This window comes from Spinacia oleracea, chromosome 3 (assembly GCF_020520425.1).
Source record: "Spinacia oleracea cultivar Varoflay chromosome 3, BTI_SOV_V1, whole genome shotgun sequence".
Taxonomy (NCBI): Eukaryota; Viridiplantae; Streptophyta; class Magnoliopsida; order Caryophyllales; family Amaranthaceae; genus Spinacia; species Spinacia oleracea.
In genome coordinates this window covers 67,575,483-67,593,028 of record NC_079489.1, presented here as the reverse complement: position 1 = coordinate 67,593,028, position 17,546 = coordinate 67,575,483, and positions in this window count along the sequence as shown.

Genomic DNA, 17,546 nt, shown 5'->3' with positions numbered 1-17,546 from the left:
TATATTATAGTATTTGCGAAATGGAAACGGTCACATTCAAGAAATCATTCCCCCATAGTCGCACAACCCCCAAAGTGAACCTAAGGTGTTAATACCATTGGCAAAGAAAAAATTGATGGCCCCCAAGGCTCATAATCACATTGGGTCACGACTATCATAGTCCTCTCGAGTCACTCACTCCTTGAAGTACCCCTAAGTACGGACTAAAAGATTTTCCATGAATGCAACATGACGAACCATGAAAATACCCAAATCGGCATGCCATAAGGCTACCATTGGGGTAAAAGCAATACACACTAAGAGGGAAGCCGCACTAATGATTCTAGTCTTGCAAAAATAAAAATTCGATCTCCCCAACTAACTACCTTGCCAACATTAAACAAAATGGCGCATGACAAATGAACACCCAAGGGTTAAAATCTAAAGTGTCAACCAACGAAAGTTATGGTCCAATTAGCCTAAGTCCGAGAGTTGCTGGGTCAAGTATTATAGGCTTACGCCACATCATTATTTTGAGTCTAGGCCACCTCCTTGTATTCATACACGGGTTATAATCAGAAAGATTAATGAAAGTTTGAGTCTAAATCACAACTTCCAATTAAATCCCAGAAACTGGAATCTGAAAAGAAGCAAAAAAATTATTTTCGATGCGATTCTTTCGTTAAATTTCAATAAGGTAAAAAAAAACATTTTTGAATCTACGCTATTTGCACATTTTAAGAAACGACTAAATACGCTTGCAAAGTAAGACAATTTAAAGGTCCACCCTAGGCCTACTAAAATTAAAGGTCCACCCTAGGCCTACTAAAATTAGAGGTCCACTATAGGCCTACCAAACGAGGCTCACTCAGTCTCACCTCGTGACTCAAAGACCACAACCATCTACCTTTTAGCCCAAACTGATTGAAGGATTTATGTTGGGGAGAAATCCCGAGCGAAAAGAAAAAATAGAAAGAGAAAAGGGAGAGCGAAAAGAGCGAGCCATGAAATACTTAGCCCGTACCTCCCAAAGTGCGGAATTTACCCAAGTAAACGAAGGAAAAGAATTGAGTCAACCAATCCAAATCACAAAGTTATACGATGTCTACCTTTTCCAATCCTTATGTTCTTAGACGCCTTCGCTCTGGGGCCCCTGTTCAGCTCATTTAACCCATCCATGTTCTCATTGCCATAACCCAAGAAGCCATTACCTCGACTCTCGTTCTTGAACTTGTTGTCAACTGCAAACCACGTACGGCCATTGACACGTGCGTCATACCCATCATTTCCAAAGACCAAACCTGCTCTTACATCACCATTAGCATAAGGACCATATAACTTGTTTGGATACATCCTGTTGATATACCCTTGAGCCGTCCCCATGTTACTCATTGGCCTTGGTTGATGTAAACTCGTGACACTAGCACGAAGCTGCAAATTGTGAGCCCTAGCAAATATAATCCTCATGCTTGACCAATACCTATACAAATTATCCTATCTCATTCAACCCACCTTTCAAACCGTGTTGAGTCACGAATATAAAAAAAAAGAAGACAAAAGTACGAAACAATAATGAATAATAAAAAAGCAAACCTTGCAAAGTGCATTTTAAAGTTCGTCTAAAAAGAAAAAAAGCATTTAGCGCACCAAAAAAGATCCGCCCAGAAATCATTTTCAGCGCCCAGAGCTGGGCGCCGAAATCTTTAGCGCCCCAGCCTGGGCGCTGAATCTCTCTGCTTGCTAAAATTTGTCCAGAAGTGCTAGTCATTTTATCCGCACATACACGGAAAAATAACGAACACTTGGAGGGGTACAACACGTATTCAGACATACGTACCACCAAAAAATACATGTACTCAAAAAAAAATATATAAAACTTATTTTTGGCTTACGGCAAGGCAGCAGATTAAAATAATAATAAACTTCACTTATTCTACCGTTTCAAATAATATGTTTCCACCTCAGAACGTACTTGTTTAAAATCAGCATCCTAAGAAACCATTTTCTAGGCTAAGAACTACGCAAGACCTGATTCCAAATTAAATCTATTTAAGGCGGATACGTAGGCAATCCATGATTCGGTCCAACCAATATTAAAGCCTATAGAAAAACAAGAATAAAAATGGAAGTCCCTTATTGAAATTTAATTACTTGCAATCTAAGTCGAAAGAAAAATTTAAAGCACGAAGAAGAATCCAAGCCATAAAGATGCCAAAATAAGCACACATCGAAAAATAATAAGGGCATATACCCTTGCCAGAAGGAGCACTCACACTCCTTGGCACTTAGCCAAGACTCAAAAAGATCGCTTTGCCTCAATTGAATGGGGGCTAGCGCAAGCGTCCATGACCTCTAAAGTACTCGACTTGACCCTCCCTAAAGCGAACTAACTCACTTAAAAACTTTCTTTCACCACTAGACACAGTCATAATCGCCAACAAGTAGTAAAGGCAGTAAGCTTGCAATAAAGAGGATTGTTCTACGGCGTCGCCCCATCGTTCCTTCGAGCTCAGGGCACCCATTCATGGTAATTCGAATGCTTGTTAATCCCTTTTAAAAAAAAACAACAGGCATTGTCAATAGGACTTGGCACTTAACCAAGGATCACTCTACTCAGACATATGACACGGGCATCTAAAATCAAAATCTAAAAAGCATCATTAATGGGAAGACATAACAGCAACTGGGGGCTAAAAAATTGAAATGAAAGAGCTAGGGAAAGAACTAAGTATACCTTGACCTTTTGTACAGACATACACCAAGTAAATCTAAGTCAATTTGAAAACGGTTTATATTCCCGCAATTCTGGAAAAGATAGCCCTAAAAGCCTAAAGCATATGCCAAACGGACACAAGTATATCTTGACGCCTGCACCCTGGCTTCCAGCAAATCCTTAGACAGCATTCCAAAAATCGTAACAGTATTTTTGATTCACTCATGTAATCATGTACGAACCCTTCTATAAGTCAACCTACTTAGGACACCTCGGATTGTACACAGTAGGACTCGGATTTTAAATAATTTTCAAATGATTTTTCAAAAAACTTCTTCGAACATAATAAAGAGTCGTTGGTTTAATCTAAGTATGCATTTGTCCCGATGTTGCAAGTGAGTCAAAAGATTTCTAAATATGATTATGGGTAAAAGAAAGACACCTAACTTTTGGTCAAGGCACACTTCCACATGTTACTACCTTGACCATGGCGATGTCGCATAATACGACATTTACAAGAGAAGTAGCAGGTCACTACTCGAACGTACCTCGCACTAAACGAGTCTGGTTCAAACTATTCATGATCCATGTCACCATGAATTCATAAAGGCGTATGCAAAGCATTATAGCACCAAGCCAATCCTGTAGCTACAATTGGGGGCTTGAAAAAACATTCTAAAAATGCTCGAAATAGCGATTTTATCGCAAATTCTAGACGCTAATGCTATACATCATAGGGGCACAATCCTAAGGTTTGATTGTGTAAAACGAACCTTAGAATGGCTACAACCCCTCCCAAATTCTAAGCGCTACTTAGAATACATAAAGTCACCCCACTAACAAGGGTAACTGAAAATCCCGAGTCACCAAAACTCCGATCAAACTACTGCACAAAATGCTCGCCCTTTAAAGCGCCCGTTACACAGTCTATCTCGTTCCAAAACAAAAGCGAAAGAAAAAAAAAAATCAAAGATAAGAACTGTAAAAATATACTCAGAAATCATTTTCAACGCCCAGAGCTGGGCGCCGATATCTTTAACGCCCCAGCCTGGGCGCTGAATCTTTCTGCCAGCCATGTTTTTCCCAGATATGAAAATAAGAAAGAAACACCTATGAATCCTCGCGTCGAACGAAGTAATAAGCCGTGCAAACCCACGCAGAAGGTGCTACACTTGTTCGAACACCTGAACGAGGCATGATGGAGTACTCCAATGCAAAAATAATAAAGATATCCCAACACCTTGAGGAATGTTCTAAGACACGCCGTTAGGCCACACAAGCCTACGTCGCACCATAAGTTCAACTATCCCACGGTACAAGTCTAAAAAAGAGAGTAAGGCATATTGCACTAATGCGGGCACGACCAAAGAGCATGTGTAAAAGAGGCAAAGACTACTTATCGCCCAAATTCAAAATGCAAGCCACACGACTTCTACATTAAGGATTAAAGGTAGCAAAATATTACCTACCACGGAAGGGATAGCTCGCACCTACACGAGCGGAACCCCAAGGCATCTTTCTCGAAAGAACCTACAAAAATCGTACGCCAAAAGGAAAGCATCCCAACATGCATACTTGGGGGCTCCAAGCTACGAAACGACCATAGAAAAATAAAAAAATCTCGAAGCAAATGTTCGAACAATCGAAAGGGCACGATGTTTGAGCCCACTTCATGAATGGGCCTGACCCCTATCAAGCTTCTAAGCAAACTATTCAAAATCAGTCATTGTTCAAAAAAAATGATTCAAGCAAACTGATTAATGGACCGCACACGAAGGCCATTCTATGAACGCTCGTTCGCACATACATATCATCATTCTAAGTATCGAACATTCACGAACTCGTTCAAAAGAAAAAAATATATATATATACAAGAGCGATCAAAATCTTACGCCTCAAGGTATGTTTCTCGGGCCATATAGACTCGCCCAACTATCGCAATAACTGTACGCCTTAAGAGCAACAGTTCCTTAAAATAACCGCCCCAAAGCGACAAGCACCGTAGTCCACCAATCGGCTACGGCTTCTCAAGAAAATCATCACGTTCTAAAAATAAAGAAAAAAACAAAAGAGAAGAGAATACATAGAACTTCCAAGAGGCCAACTGTGTCATCAAGAAAGCTCGCCAGGAATTATTTTCAGCGCCCAGCGCTGGGCGCCGAAATCTTTAACGCCCAGGCTTGGGCGCTGAAAATGATCCCAGACCCTCTGTGACTTCTATAGGGTCCTTCCATATTCATTTGACTTGAAAGTTGCCGATTTCTTTACTGAAAGTCGCACCTCACGGCTTTGTAAAGAGTAGCACACCACTACAAAGATCGCTCGCACTTACGAGCATAATCAAGGACATTACAGAACGCGTAGGAACCTCTTTGACAAGAAATGACCGTCAAGCACGAATGCTTGGGGGCTCGAAGGAAAATATATATTTATGCAAAGTAAAAACAATATTCCCAGACTACGTTGTACGAAGTCCCGTGTTTGGATGTCTCAAAAAATAAAACCGGTTTACGACCTCAAGACAAAGGTCGCCGTTGATGCTTATACATAGTCCCCTAATCAAGGACCCAGGTAGTGGCAAGATTGAGCCGCAAAAACTAGCTCAAAACCATATGATGACCACAAGACAATGGTCCGTCTAAGCACGTTGTCAACCCACATTCAGGTTACAACAAAATCCGAGCATCCCTCGAAAGAATTCGCTCCTGCAAGAATGTACAAAAAGAAATTCTCAAACAAAAATCACAATGAACAAAGAAATAGGGACTTGCCTACCTCAATCAGGCAAGATCGCGCCACGAACCGCGCGAGTTCCAAATAGAAAAACGAATTCAGGGATGTCCACCCTTAGCGGACAGGGCTCGCCCACCTTCAGCGGGCGGGGTCTACGTCACTAGCCGCGCAGATCCTCAGTTTTCGAAAAATAGAATCTCCAAAAAACAAAATGAAACAGGCTCGCCATCTTCAGCCGGCGGGGTCTACGGTGCAAACCACGTAGGTCCTTATTTTTAAAAAATGAACACAAAACAAACTTCAAAATAGATTCGTCCACTTCTATCGGACGGGGTTTCCACCCTTAGCGGACAGGCTCGCCATCTTTAGCCGACGGGGTCTACGTCACAAGCCGCGTAGGTCCTTATTTTCAAATTTCAAAAACAGATTCGTCCACTTCTATCGGACGGTGTTTCCACCCTTAGCGGACAGGCTCGCCATCTTTAGCCGGCGGGGTCTACGTCACAAACCACGTAGGTCCTTATTTCAAAAAGCACAAACAAATTTCAAAATAGATTCGTCCACTTCTATCGGACGGGGTGTCCACCCTTAGCGGACAGGCTCGCCATCTTTAGCCGCGGGGTCTGCGTCACTAACCGCACAGGTCCTTAGTTGTTGCAGCAATAACTTTTTCTGGTTTTCCCTTTTCCAAAAATTAAAAGGATTGGTTTTCCGTTTTTTCCAAAAAAAGAGCAATGTGCAGGATTTTCCTTCGTTTTACGTCCCATAAAAACAAGGGGGTTTTCTCGTTTAGCTAGCCCTGAAAATGAGAATCTTTAAAAACATTTTTACCTCGTGATTGGGCTTGGCCAGGCCCAATTACACTTTATAGCTTTGATTTCGAAAATATCTGTAGCTACTCCCATTGACAAAGTGAGGGAGTTTCTACGCCTCTTTAGATACTTCCAATGACAAAGTGAGGGAGTATTCTATACTATCCGTTGATAAATCCCAATGACACGTGAGGGATACGTCGACATTTCAAGTGATGACCCTTAAGTCAAATGTTATCACTCGAGGGCTCGTGAGACCCTCGCAAAACAGGTCACATACACCATGGCTTGTGTGACGCACTCCGTCTAATACTTTGACCATCGTCTTATTCCAAGACTCAGTCAAAGTGGGGGCTAACTGTAGACACCTACTTTTGTCCCCATTCTCGAAAGGGAAGGTTCGATGATGAAAACATAAATCTCCACTTGACAACGCATCTCCTATAAAATAAACGAATCTCAATTCCCCTTTTCATTTCACCCGAAACCTGCTATTTATAGAAACCTGCTAAAAATAGTAAACTGCCGTAAAAGGTAGCTTCTAAAAGTGGCAAGTCATAAAAGATAGAAACCTGTCAGAATTAGGTGTTGCACTCCAACATAAAATCCTAAATGAGATAGAAAACTGCGAGAATCCTATTCCTAATATGATTCGGAAATAAGAGTTACGTATTAATTAAAATCCTAACGAGCCTAGAGTTCGTAACGGGCCCAGACGCATTCCGTCATGAAATTGATACGCACTAAAAGACTCGATTAAGTCTCAAACACTACGGATTTCAGGAATCCGAATCTGACTAAGAAAACAGCCCAGACCCTATTTTAAACGCCTGGCTCTGGGCGCCGAAATTTTCGGCGCCCAGGCCTGGGCGCTGAAAATACCTGGGTACTGTAGACACCTACTTTTGTCCCCATTCACGAAAGGGAAAGGTTCGATGATGAAAGAATAAATCTCCACTTGACAACGCATCTCCTATAAAATAACGAATCTCAATCACCCTTCTCGTTTCACCCGAAACCTGCTATTTATGGAAACCTATTAAAAATAGTAACTGCCGTAAAGGGTAGCTTCTAAAAGTGGCAAGTCATAAAAGATAGAAACCTGTCAGAATTAGGTGTTGCACTCCAACATAAATCCTAAATGAGATAGAAAACTGCGAGAATCCTATTCCTAATATGATTCGGAAATAAGAGTTACGTATTCATTAAAATCCTAACGAGCCTAGAGTTCGTAACGGGCCCAGACGCATTCCGTCATAAAATTGATACGCAATAAAAGACTTGATTAAATCTCAAACACTCCGGATTCTAGGAATCCGAATCTGACAAAGAAACGGCCCAAACAGCAATTTCAACGCCCAGCCCTGGGCGCTGAAATTGCCTGGATCCTATTTTCAACGCCCAGAGCTGGGCGCCAAAATCTTTGACGCCCAGCCCTGGGCGCTGAAAATACTGGGACGTGTTTTTTCCTAATTCCTCGTGGATTAGAGTTCTGCAATTCTATCTTTCCACGAACACTTCCCTATAAATACAGCCCCAAATTCGACGTGAAAAGAACACACAACACAATTATATTCTGAGTATTGACTCCAACCCTTAGCCTAAGCCTCACGCTGCGAAATTGTTCACGCGTTCTGTCGCAATCGATCCATAAATTGAACAGAACGTATCCTGTCCCATAATTTGAGATTCGTTAAATAAAAAGGAGAAATAGCAAAGTCAAAGTGGTTAGTTTTCTAAGAACCGTGACGCACCTCTCAAGGGTGCGTCGTAATGTGTCCCTTTTCCATGATTTAATTGCTTTCCTCGCCCTTTTTATGAACTGTTAAACTAACTAAATCTGATTGTTCTATCATGCTTAATAAATATAATATTTTTGGGAAATTGGATTATCATGCTAGGTCCCTTAATGCTATTTAAATCAGATAACCGCGATCGATATAGTATTATATGTTGCATATTGCTAAAATCAACTCAGATTAGTTTAATAGTTAACGCATGTCCCTTCAATTATTTATGCTGAGCTAGTAAGGATATCCTGCCTCTGGAGTTATCGACGAGCGAAGTACTCCTCTCGGTAGTTACAGTCCCCCGAACCCTCAATCTCTACCTTGCGGGTGTATGTTGAGAGATCCCCACACCAGGGATCACAAGGGAACCTACGGCCGTCGTGGTCAAACATAATTGCACTCCCTTTATGTCACGATAACCGGGTTTTGTCAGTTTTTCTCATTGTTGTTAAAAACTGAATGGCGACTCCTATATTACTAGTCAATTGGGTGTATACTCACAGGAAATCCAATTACACTTGATTGAACAAAAAGAACCGTCACACCCACGAGGGACGAGGTCACGCATTAGCCTCGTGCTTTTTCGACCCCCTCACAGTGGCGACTCAACTGGGGATAGTGAAGGAAAACTCGTGCTTGTAGGTAATCAAAATAGCCGAAGGGTGAAACGATCCTACCCCGCGTTTATTTCCCCATCAAGTTGGGACGACCTGAAAATCAGCATATTAATGTGAACGGGCAGAACCGCATAACGAATCTCGGCTCCCTCGGGAGTTGGGACTAAGGATACCTTTTTCTGCCAATAGGGGGGTGCATACGCCGCGCATGTTGCCCACTCGGTACTTGTGCAGGTAGTACACCTATCCCGAACCCAATCGATCGCTCATTAGGTCCCTCTCGCCTGCATGCCCCCTTGGCTTGCACTTGCTGGTTGGCCTCTTGGGCGAAATTCGTCTGTTGAAGACACTACCTCGACTGGGGCATGTGTTGGATCTACGATAGAAGCGGTACCAAGCCAGGCGCAAATAACTACCCATAGAAGCCTATCATAAACTACATGACATGTTATTATCGCCTCATGATGAATGTTAGTTATGTGTAGCGAAATATGTGATTGTGTGTGACAAACTATCCTAGAAAACCAACGACCTTAAAAATTGCCCAAACATTCATGAACCAATTGGCCAAAGAGTTATACCAAAATACGTGTTCCGCAAGCCCGAACGATCGCCACAAAAATAAGCGACGCTCGGGATGGCCGTAACGAATCCCACAAACGCTGCACAACGCGTAAAGGACGTTATTAGGCAAGCATGCAAAATCAATGTCGCATAAACAAAAAAGTAGACGCAAACAGAAAACGAGAACCGATACTTCTCACGCCCTTCTTTGGGCGCTGAAGTTGCTGTCTGGCCTTTTGGTCAGGCACAGCAGCCTCGGTGCCCACGCATGAAGAAAATACGTAGCAAAAAAAACTTTTCGTAAAAAAAACATTGCTACGAGGGCGTATGAAAAGGCACTCGATTCTAAAAGCGACTAAAAAATAAAATAATAAATAACTCTTTGTGTCGTTGTTAGGCCTCCTACGACGACAATGTTCGGCACCAAAACCGAGCATGCTAATTAAAATAACTTTGAATGTCACATGGGCAAAGTATTCAAAAAATAATGTTCGAATAAAGTTTTCAAAGAAAAAAATAATGTTCAAATAAAAAATAAATAAATCCGAGTCTAGACTAGGCTATGCCAAAGTACAATCTAAATCCTAAGTATTAGTTGTCTTATCCATAGAATCGGTCCTAATGCTTGGTGTCGTTCTGCAAGTTAAAAGGTTAAACCATATTGAGTCTCCCTTCCTAACATTTAAATCAATAAGCACCCATATGCAATTGTCATCCCTTGCTAAGAATATACGGCCTCAATACTCTCTCTCACCAATAAAAGAATATATTATAGTATTTGCAAAATGGAAACAGTCACATTCTGAAAATCATTCCCCCATAGTCGCACAACCCCCAAAGTGAACCTAAGGTGTCAATACCATTGGCAAAGAAAAAAATTAATGGCCTCAAGGCTTATAATCACATTGGGTCACGACTATCATAGTCCTCTCGAGTCACTCGCTCCTTGAAATACTACTAAGTACGGACTAAAAGATTTTCCATGAATGCAACATGACCAACCATGAAAATACCCAAATCGGCATGCCATAAGACTACCATTGGGGTAAAAGCAATACACACTAAGAGAGAAGCCGCACTAATGATTCTAGTCTTGCAAAAATAAAAATTCGATCTCCCCAATTAACTACCTTGCCAACATTTAGCAAAATGGCGCATGACAAATGAACACCCAAGGGTTAAAATCCAAAGTGTCAACCAACGAAAGTTATGGTCCAATTAGCCTAAGTCTGAGGGTCACTTGGTCAAGTATTATAGGCTCACGCCACGTCATTATTTTGAGTCTAGGCCACCTCCTTGTATTCATACACGGGTTATAATTAGAAAGATTAATGAAAGTTCGAGTCTAAATCACAACTTCCAAGTAAATCCCAGAAACTAGAGTCTAAAGGGGAAAAAAAAAAAAAAAAAAATTCGATGTAATTCTTTCGTTAAATTTCAATAAGGTAAAAACAACAATTTTGAATCTACGCTATTTGCACATTTTAAGAAACGACTAAATACGCTTGCAAAGTAAGACAATTAAAAAGGTCCACTATAGGCCTACCAAACGAGGCTCACTCAGTCTCGCCTCGTGACTCAAAGACCACAACCATCTACCTTTTAGCCCAAATAAAAATTTTGAAGAATTTATGTTGGGGAGAAATCCCATGCAAAAAGGAAAAAATAGAAAGAGAAAAGGGAGAGCGAAAAGAGCGAGCCATGAAATACTTAGCCCGTACCTCCCAAAGTGCGAAATTTACCCAAGTAAACGAAGGAAAAGAATTGAGTCAACCAATCCATGCCACAAAAACTACATAAAGTTCTACGGTGTCTACCCTTTCCAGTCCTTATGTTCTTAGACGCCTTCGCTCTGGGCCCCTGTTCAGCTCATTTAACCCATCCATGTTCTCATTGCCATAACCCAAGAAACCATTACCTCGACTCTTGTTCTTGAACTTGTTATCAACTGCAAACCACGTACGGTCATTGACACGTGTGTCATACCCATTATTTCCAAAACCTACCACTTACACCACCATTACCATAATGACCATATAACTTGTTTGGATACATCCTGTTGATATACCTTTGAGCCGTCCCCATGCTACTCATTGGCCTTGGTTGATGTAAACTCATGACACTAGTTTGAGACTGCAAATTGTGAGTCCTAGCAAATATAATCCTCAGGCTTGACCAATACCTATACAAATTATATCTCATTCAACCCATCTTTCAAACCGTCTTGAGTCATGAATATAAAAAAAAAGAAGACAAATGAAAATTGCAAAAAAAATAATAAAATGTGAATAATAAAAAAGAAACTTTGCAAAAGCGCCTCTAAAGTTAGTCTAAAAAGAAAAACGAAGCATTTAGCGCACCAAAAAATATCCGCCCAGAAGTCATTTTCAGCGCCCAGAGCTGGGCGCCGAAATCTTTAGCGCCCCTGCCTGGGCGCCGATTCTCTCTGCTCGCCAAATTTTGTCCAGAAATGCTCGTCATTTTTTCCGCACATGCACGGAAAAATAACGAACACTTGGGGGGTACAGCACGTATTCAGACATACGTACCACAAAAAGATACATGTACTCAAATCAAAAAAATAATTTTTTTTTTTGGCTTACGCAAGGCAGCAGATTAAAAAAAATAATAGACTCCACTTATTCTACCGTTTCAAATAATATGTTTCCACCTCAGAACATACTTATCGAATTCGGCATTCTAAGAAACCATTTTCTAGGCTAAGAACTACGCAAGACCTGATTTCAAATTAAATCTATTTAAAGCGGATACGTAGGCGATCCATGATTCGGTCCAACCAATTTGCAAAAATGTTAGAGCCTATAGAATAACAAGAATAAGAAATAGAGTCCCTTATTGAAATTTAATTACTTGCAATCCAAGTCGAAAGAAAAATAAAAGTCAAAGGAAGAATCCAACTCATCAAAATGCCAAAACGAGCACACATCGAAAAATAATAAAGGCACGTACCCTTGCCAGAAGGAGCACTCACACTCCTAGGAACTTAGCCAAGACTCAAAAGATCGCTCTGCCTCAATTGAATGGGGGTAGCGCAAGCGTCCATGACCTCTAAAGTACTCGACTTGACCCTCCCTAAAGCGAACTAACTCACTTAAAGACTTTCTTTCACCACTGGACACAGTCATGATCGCCAACAAGTAGTAAAGGCAGTAAGCTTGCAATGAAAAAGATTGTTCTACGGCATCGCCCCATCGTTCCCTCGAACTCAGGGCACCCGTTCATGGTAATTCAAATGCTTGCGAATCCCCTTTGAAAAAAAATCAGAAATTGTCAATAGGACTTGGCACTTAACCAAGGCTCACCCTACTCAGACATATGACACGGACATCTAAAATCGAAATTTAAAAAGCATCGTTAATGGGAAGACATAATAGCAACTGGGGGCTAAAAGATTGAAATGAAAGAGATAAGGAAGGAACTAAGTATACCTTGACCTTTTATACAGACATACACCAAGTAAATCTAAGTCAATTTGAAAACGGTTTATATTCCCGCAATTTTGGAAAAGATGGCCCTAAAAGCCTAAAACATATGCCAAACGGGCACAAGTATATCTTGACACCTGCACCCTGGCTTCCAGCAAATCCTTAGACAGCATTCCAAAAATCGTAACACTATTCTGATTCACTCATGTAATCCTGTACGAACCCTTCTATAAGTCAACCTACTTAGGACACCTCGGATTGTACACAGTAGGACTCGGATTGTAAATAATTTTCAAATAAATTTTCAAAAACTTCTTCGAACATAATAAAGTGTTGTTGGTTTAAGCTAAGTATGCGTTTATCTCGATGTTGCAAGTGAGTCAAAAAGATCTATAAATATGATTATGGGTAAAGAAAGGCACCTAGCTTTTGGTCAAGGCACACTTCAACATGTGACTACCTTGACCATGGCAATGTCACACAATACGACATTTACAAGAGAAGCAGCAAAATCACTACTCGAACGTACCTCGCACTAAACGAGTCTGGTTCAAACTATTCATGATCCGTGTCACCATAAATTCATAAAAAACGTATGCAAAGCATTATAGCACCAAGCCAATCCCGTAGCTACAATTGGAGGCTTGAGAAAAACACTCTAAAAATGCTCGAAATGACGATTTTATCGAAAATTCTCGACGCTAATGCTATACATACATCATAGGGGCACAATCCTAAGCTTTAATCGTGTAAAGCGAACTTAGAATATATAAAGTCACCCCACTAACAAGGGTAACTGAAAATCGCGAGTCACCAAAACTCCGATCAAACCACTGCACATAACGCTCGCCCTATAAAGCGCCCGTTACACAGTCTACATCGTTCCAAAGCAAAAGCGAAAGAAAAAAAAATCAAAAAAAAAAACTGTCAAAATTCTGCCCAGAAATCATTTTCAACGCCCAGAGCTGGGCGCCGATATCTTTAACGCCCCAGCCTGGGCGCTGAATCTTTCTGCTAGCCAAGTTTTGCCCAGATATTAAAAATAAGAAAGAAACACCTGTGAATCCTCGCATCGAACGAAGTAATAAGCCGTGCAAACCCACGCAGAAGGTGCTACACTTGTTCGAGCACCTGAACGAGGCGTGATGAAGCACTCCAATGCAAATAATAATAATAATATCCCAACACCTGGAGAAATGTTCTAATACATGCGGTTAGGCCACACAAGCCTACGTCGCACCATAAGTTCAACTATCCCACGGTACAAGTCTAAAAAAGAGAGTAAGGCATATTGCACTAATGCGGGCACGACCAAAGAGCATGTGTAAAAGAGGCAAAGACTACTTATCGCCCAAATTCAAAATGCAAGCCACACGACTTCTACATTAAGGATTAAAGGTAGCAAAATATTACCTACCACGGAAAGGACAGCTCGCACCTACACGAGCGAAACCCCAAGGCATCTTTCTCGAAAGAACCTACAAGAATCGTACGCCAAAAGGAAGCATCCCAACATGCATACTTGGGGGCTCCAAGCTACGAAACAACCATAGCAAAATAAAAAACTCGAAGCAAATGTTTGAACGATCAAGAAGGGCACGATGCTTGAGCCCACTTCATGAATGGGCCTGAACCCTATCAAGCTTCTAAGCAAACTATTCAAAGTCAGTCATTGCTCAAAAAATGATTCAAGCAAACTGATTAATGGACCGCACACAACGGCCATTCTATGAACGCTCGTTCGCACATACACATCATCATTCTAAGTAGCGAACATTTACGAACGCGTTCAAAAGGAAAAATATACAACAACAAGGGCGGTCAAAGTCTTACGCCTCAAGGTATGTTCCTCGGGCCATATAGACTCGCCCAACTATCACAATAACTGTACCCCTTAAGAGCAACAGTTCTTTAAAATAATCGCCCCAAAGCGACAAGCACCGTAGTCCACCAATCGGCTACGGCTTTTCAAGAAAATCATCACGTTCTAAAAACAAAGAAAAAAGAAAAGAAAAGAGAATACATAGAACTTCCAAGTGAAAAAAATGAATGAACAAAAGGCCAACTGTGTCATCAAAAGACCAGCCCAAACAACACTTTCAACGCCCCACCTGGGCGTGAATTATTTCAACGCCCAGGCCTGGGCGCCGAAAATGTACCCAGGCTCTAAAAAAGGCCCTAACTTCTAGTGGGCCCTGCCATACTCATTCGACTTGAAAATTGCCGAAAGTCGCACCTCACGACTTTGTCAAAGTAGCACACCACTACGAAGATCGCTCGCACTTACGAGGACGATCCCAAACACGATCAAAGACATTACAAAATGCGTAGGAACCTCTTTGACAAAAAATGACCATCAAGCACGAGTGCTTGGGGGCTCGAAAGAAAAAAAATATATTTCAAAAGAAAATGTGCAAAGTTATAACGGTATTCCCAGACTACACTGTACGAAGTCCCGTGTTTAGATAACCTCAAAAGATAAAACGGGATTACGACCTCAAGACAAAGGTCACCGTTGATACTTATACATAGTCCCCTAATCAAAGACCCATGTAATGGAAAAATTGAGCCATAAAGACTAGCTCAAAACCATGAAAGAAGATGACCACAAGACAATGGTCCGTCTAAGCACGTTGTCAACCCACATTCAGGTTACAACTAAATCCGAGCATCCTTCGAAAGAATTCGCTCCTGCAAGAATGAATGAAAAGAAATTCTCAAGAGAAATCACAAGAAAAAAAAAATGAAATAAGGACTTGCCCACCTCAATCAGGCAAGACCGCGGCACGCGAATCCCAAATCAAAAAGACGAATTCAGGTTCGCTCACCTCCAGCGAGCGGGGCGTCCACCCTTAGCGGACAGGGCTCGCTCACCTTCAGCGGGCGGGGTCTGCGTCACTAGCCGCGCAGGTCCTCAGTTTTCGAAAAATAAAGTCTTCAAATTCAAAATAGGCTCGCCATCTTCAGCCGGCGGGGTCTACGTCACAAACCACGTAGGTCCTTATTTTCAAAAAATGAACACAAAACAAATTTCAAAACAGATTCGTCCACTTCTATCGGACGGGGTGTCCACCCTTAGCGGACAGGTTCGCCATCTTTAGCCGGCGGGGTCTACGTCACAAACCGCGTAGGTCCTTATTTTCAAAATTTCAAAAACAGATTCGTCCACTTCTATTGGACGGGGTGTCCACCCTTAGCGGACAGGCTCGCCATCTTTAGCCGGCGGGGTCTGCACCACTAACCGCGCAGGTCCTTAGTCGCTGCAGCGATAACTTTTTCTGGTTTTCCCTTTTCCAAAAATTAAAAGGATTGGTTTTCCGTTTTTTCCAAAAAAGAACGATGTGAAGGATTTTCCTTCGTTTTACGTCCTATAAAAACAAGGGGGTTTTCTCGTTTAGCTAACCCTAAAAATGAGAATCTTTAAAAACATTTTTACCTCGTGATTGGGCTTGGCCAGGCCCAATTACACTTTATAGCTTTGATTTCGAAAACATCTGTAGCTACTCCCAATGACAAAGTGAGGGAGTTTCTACGCACCTTTAGATCCTTCTAATGACAAAGTGAGGAAGTTTCTATACTATCAGTTGACAAATCCCAATGACACGTGAGGGATATGTCGACACTTCAAAGTGATGACCCTTAAGTCAAATGTTATCACTCGGGGGCTCGTGAGACCCTCGCAAAAAAAAGGTCACCATGCCTTGTGTGACGCACTCCGTCTAATACTTTGACCATCGTCTTACTCCAAGACTCAGTCAAAGTGGGGGCTAACTGTAGACACCTACTTTTGTCCCCATTCCCGAAAGGGAAAGGTTCGATGATGAAAGCATAAATCTCCACTTGAAAACGCATCTCCTATAAAATAACGAATCTCAATCACCCTTCTCGTTTCACCCGAAACCTGCTATTTATGGAAACCTGCTAAAAATAGTAACTGCCGTAAAGGGTAGCTTCTAAAAGTGGCAAGTCATAAAAGATAGAAACCTGTCAGAATTAGGTGTTGCACTCCAACATAAATCCTAAATGAGATAGAAAACTGCGAGAATCTTATTCCTAATATGATTCGGAAATAAGAGTTACGTATTAATTAAAATCCTAACGAGCCTAGAGTTCGTAACGGGCCCAGACGCATTCCGTCATAAAATTGATATGCAATAAAAGACTTCATTAAATCTCAAACACTCTGGATTCTAGGAATCCGAATCTGACAAAGAAACGTACGGCCCAAACAGCAATTTTAACGCCCAGCCCTGGGCGCTGAAATTGCCTGGATCCTATTTTCAACGCCCAGAGCTGGGCGCCGAAATCTTTGACGCCCAGCCCTGGGCGCTGAAAATACTTGGGACGTGTTTTTTCCTAATTCCTCGTGGATTAGAGATCTGCAATTCTATCTTTCCACGAACTCTTCCCTATAAATACAGCCCCAAATTCGACGTGAAAAGAACACACAACATAATTATATTCTGAGTATTGACTCCAACCCTTAGCCTAAGCCTCACTCTGCGAAATTGTTCACGCGTTCTGTCGTAATCGATCCATAAATCGAACAGATGGTATCCTGTCCCATAATTTGAGATTCGTTAAATAAAAAGGAGAAATAGCAAAGTCACAGTGGTTAGTTTTCTGAGAACCGTGACGCACCTCTCAAGGGTGCGTCGTAATGTGTCCCTTTTCCATGATTTAATTGCTTTCCTCGCCCTTTTTATGAACTGTTAAACTAACTAAATCTGATTGTTCTATCACGCTTAATAAATATAATATTTTTCGGAAATTGGATTATCATGCTAGGTCCCTTAATGCTATTTAATTCAGATAACCGCGATCGATCTAGTATTATATGTTGCATATTGCTAAAATCAACTCAGATTAGTTTAATAGTTAACGCATGTCCC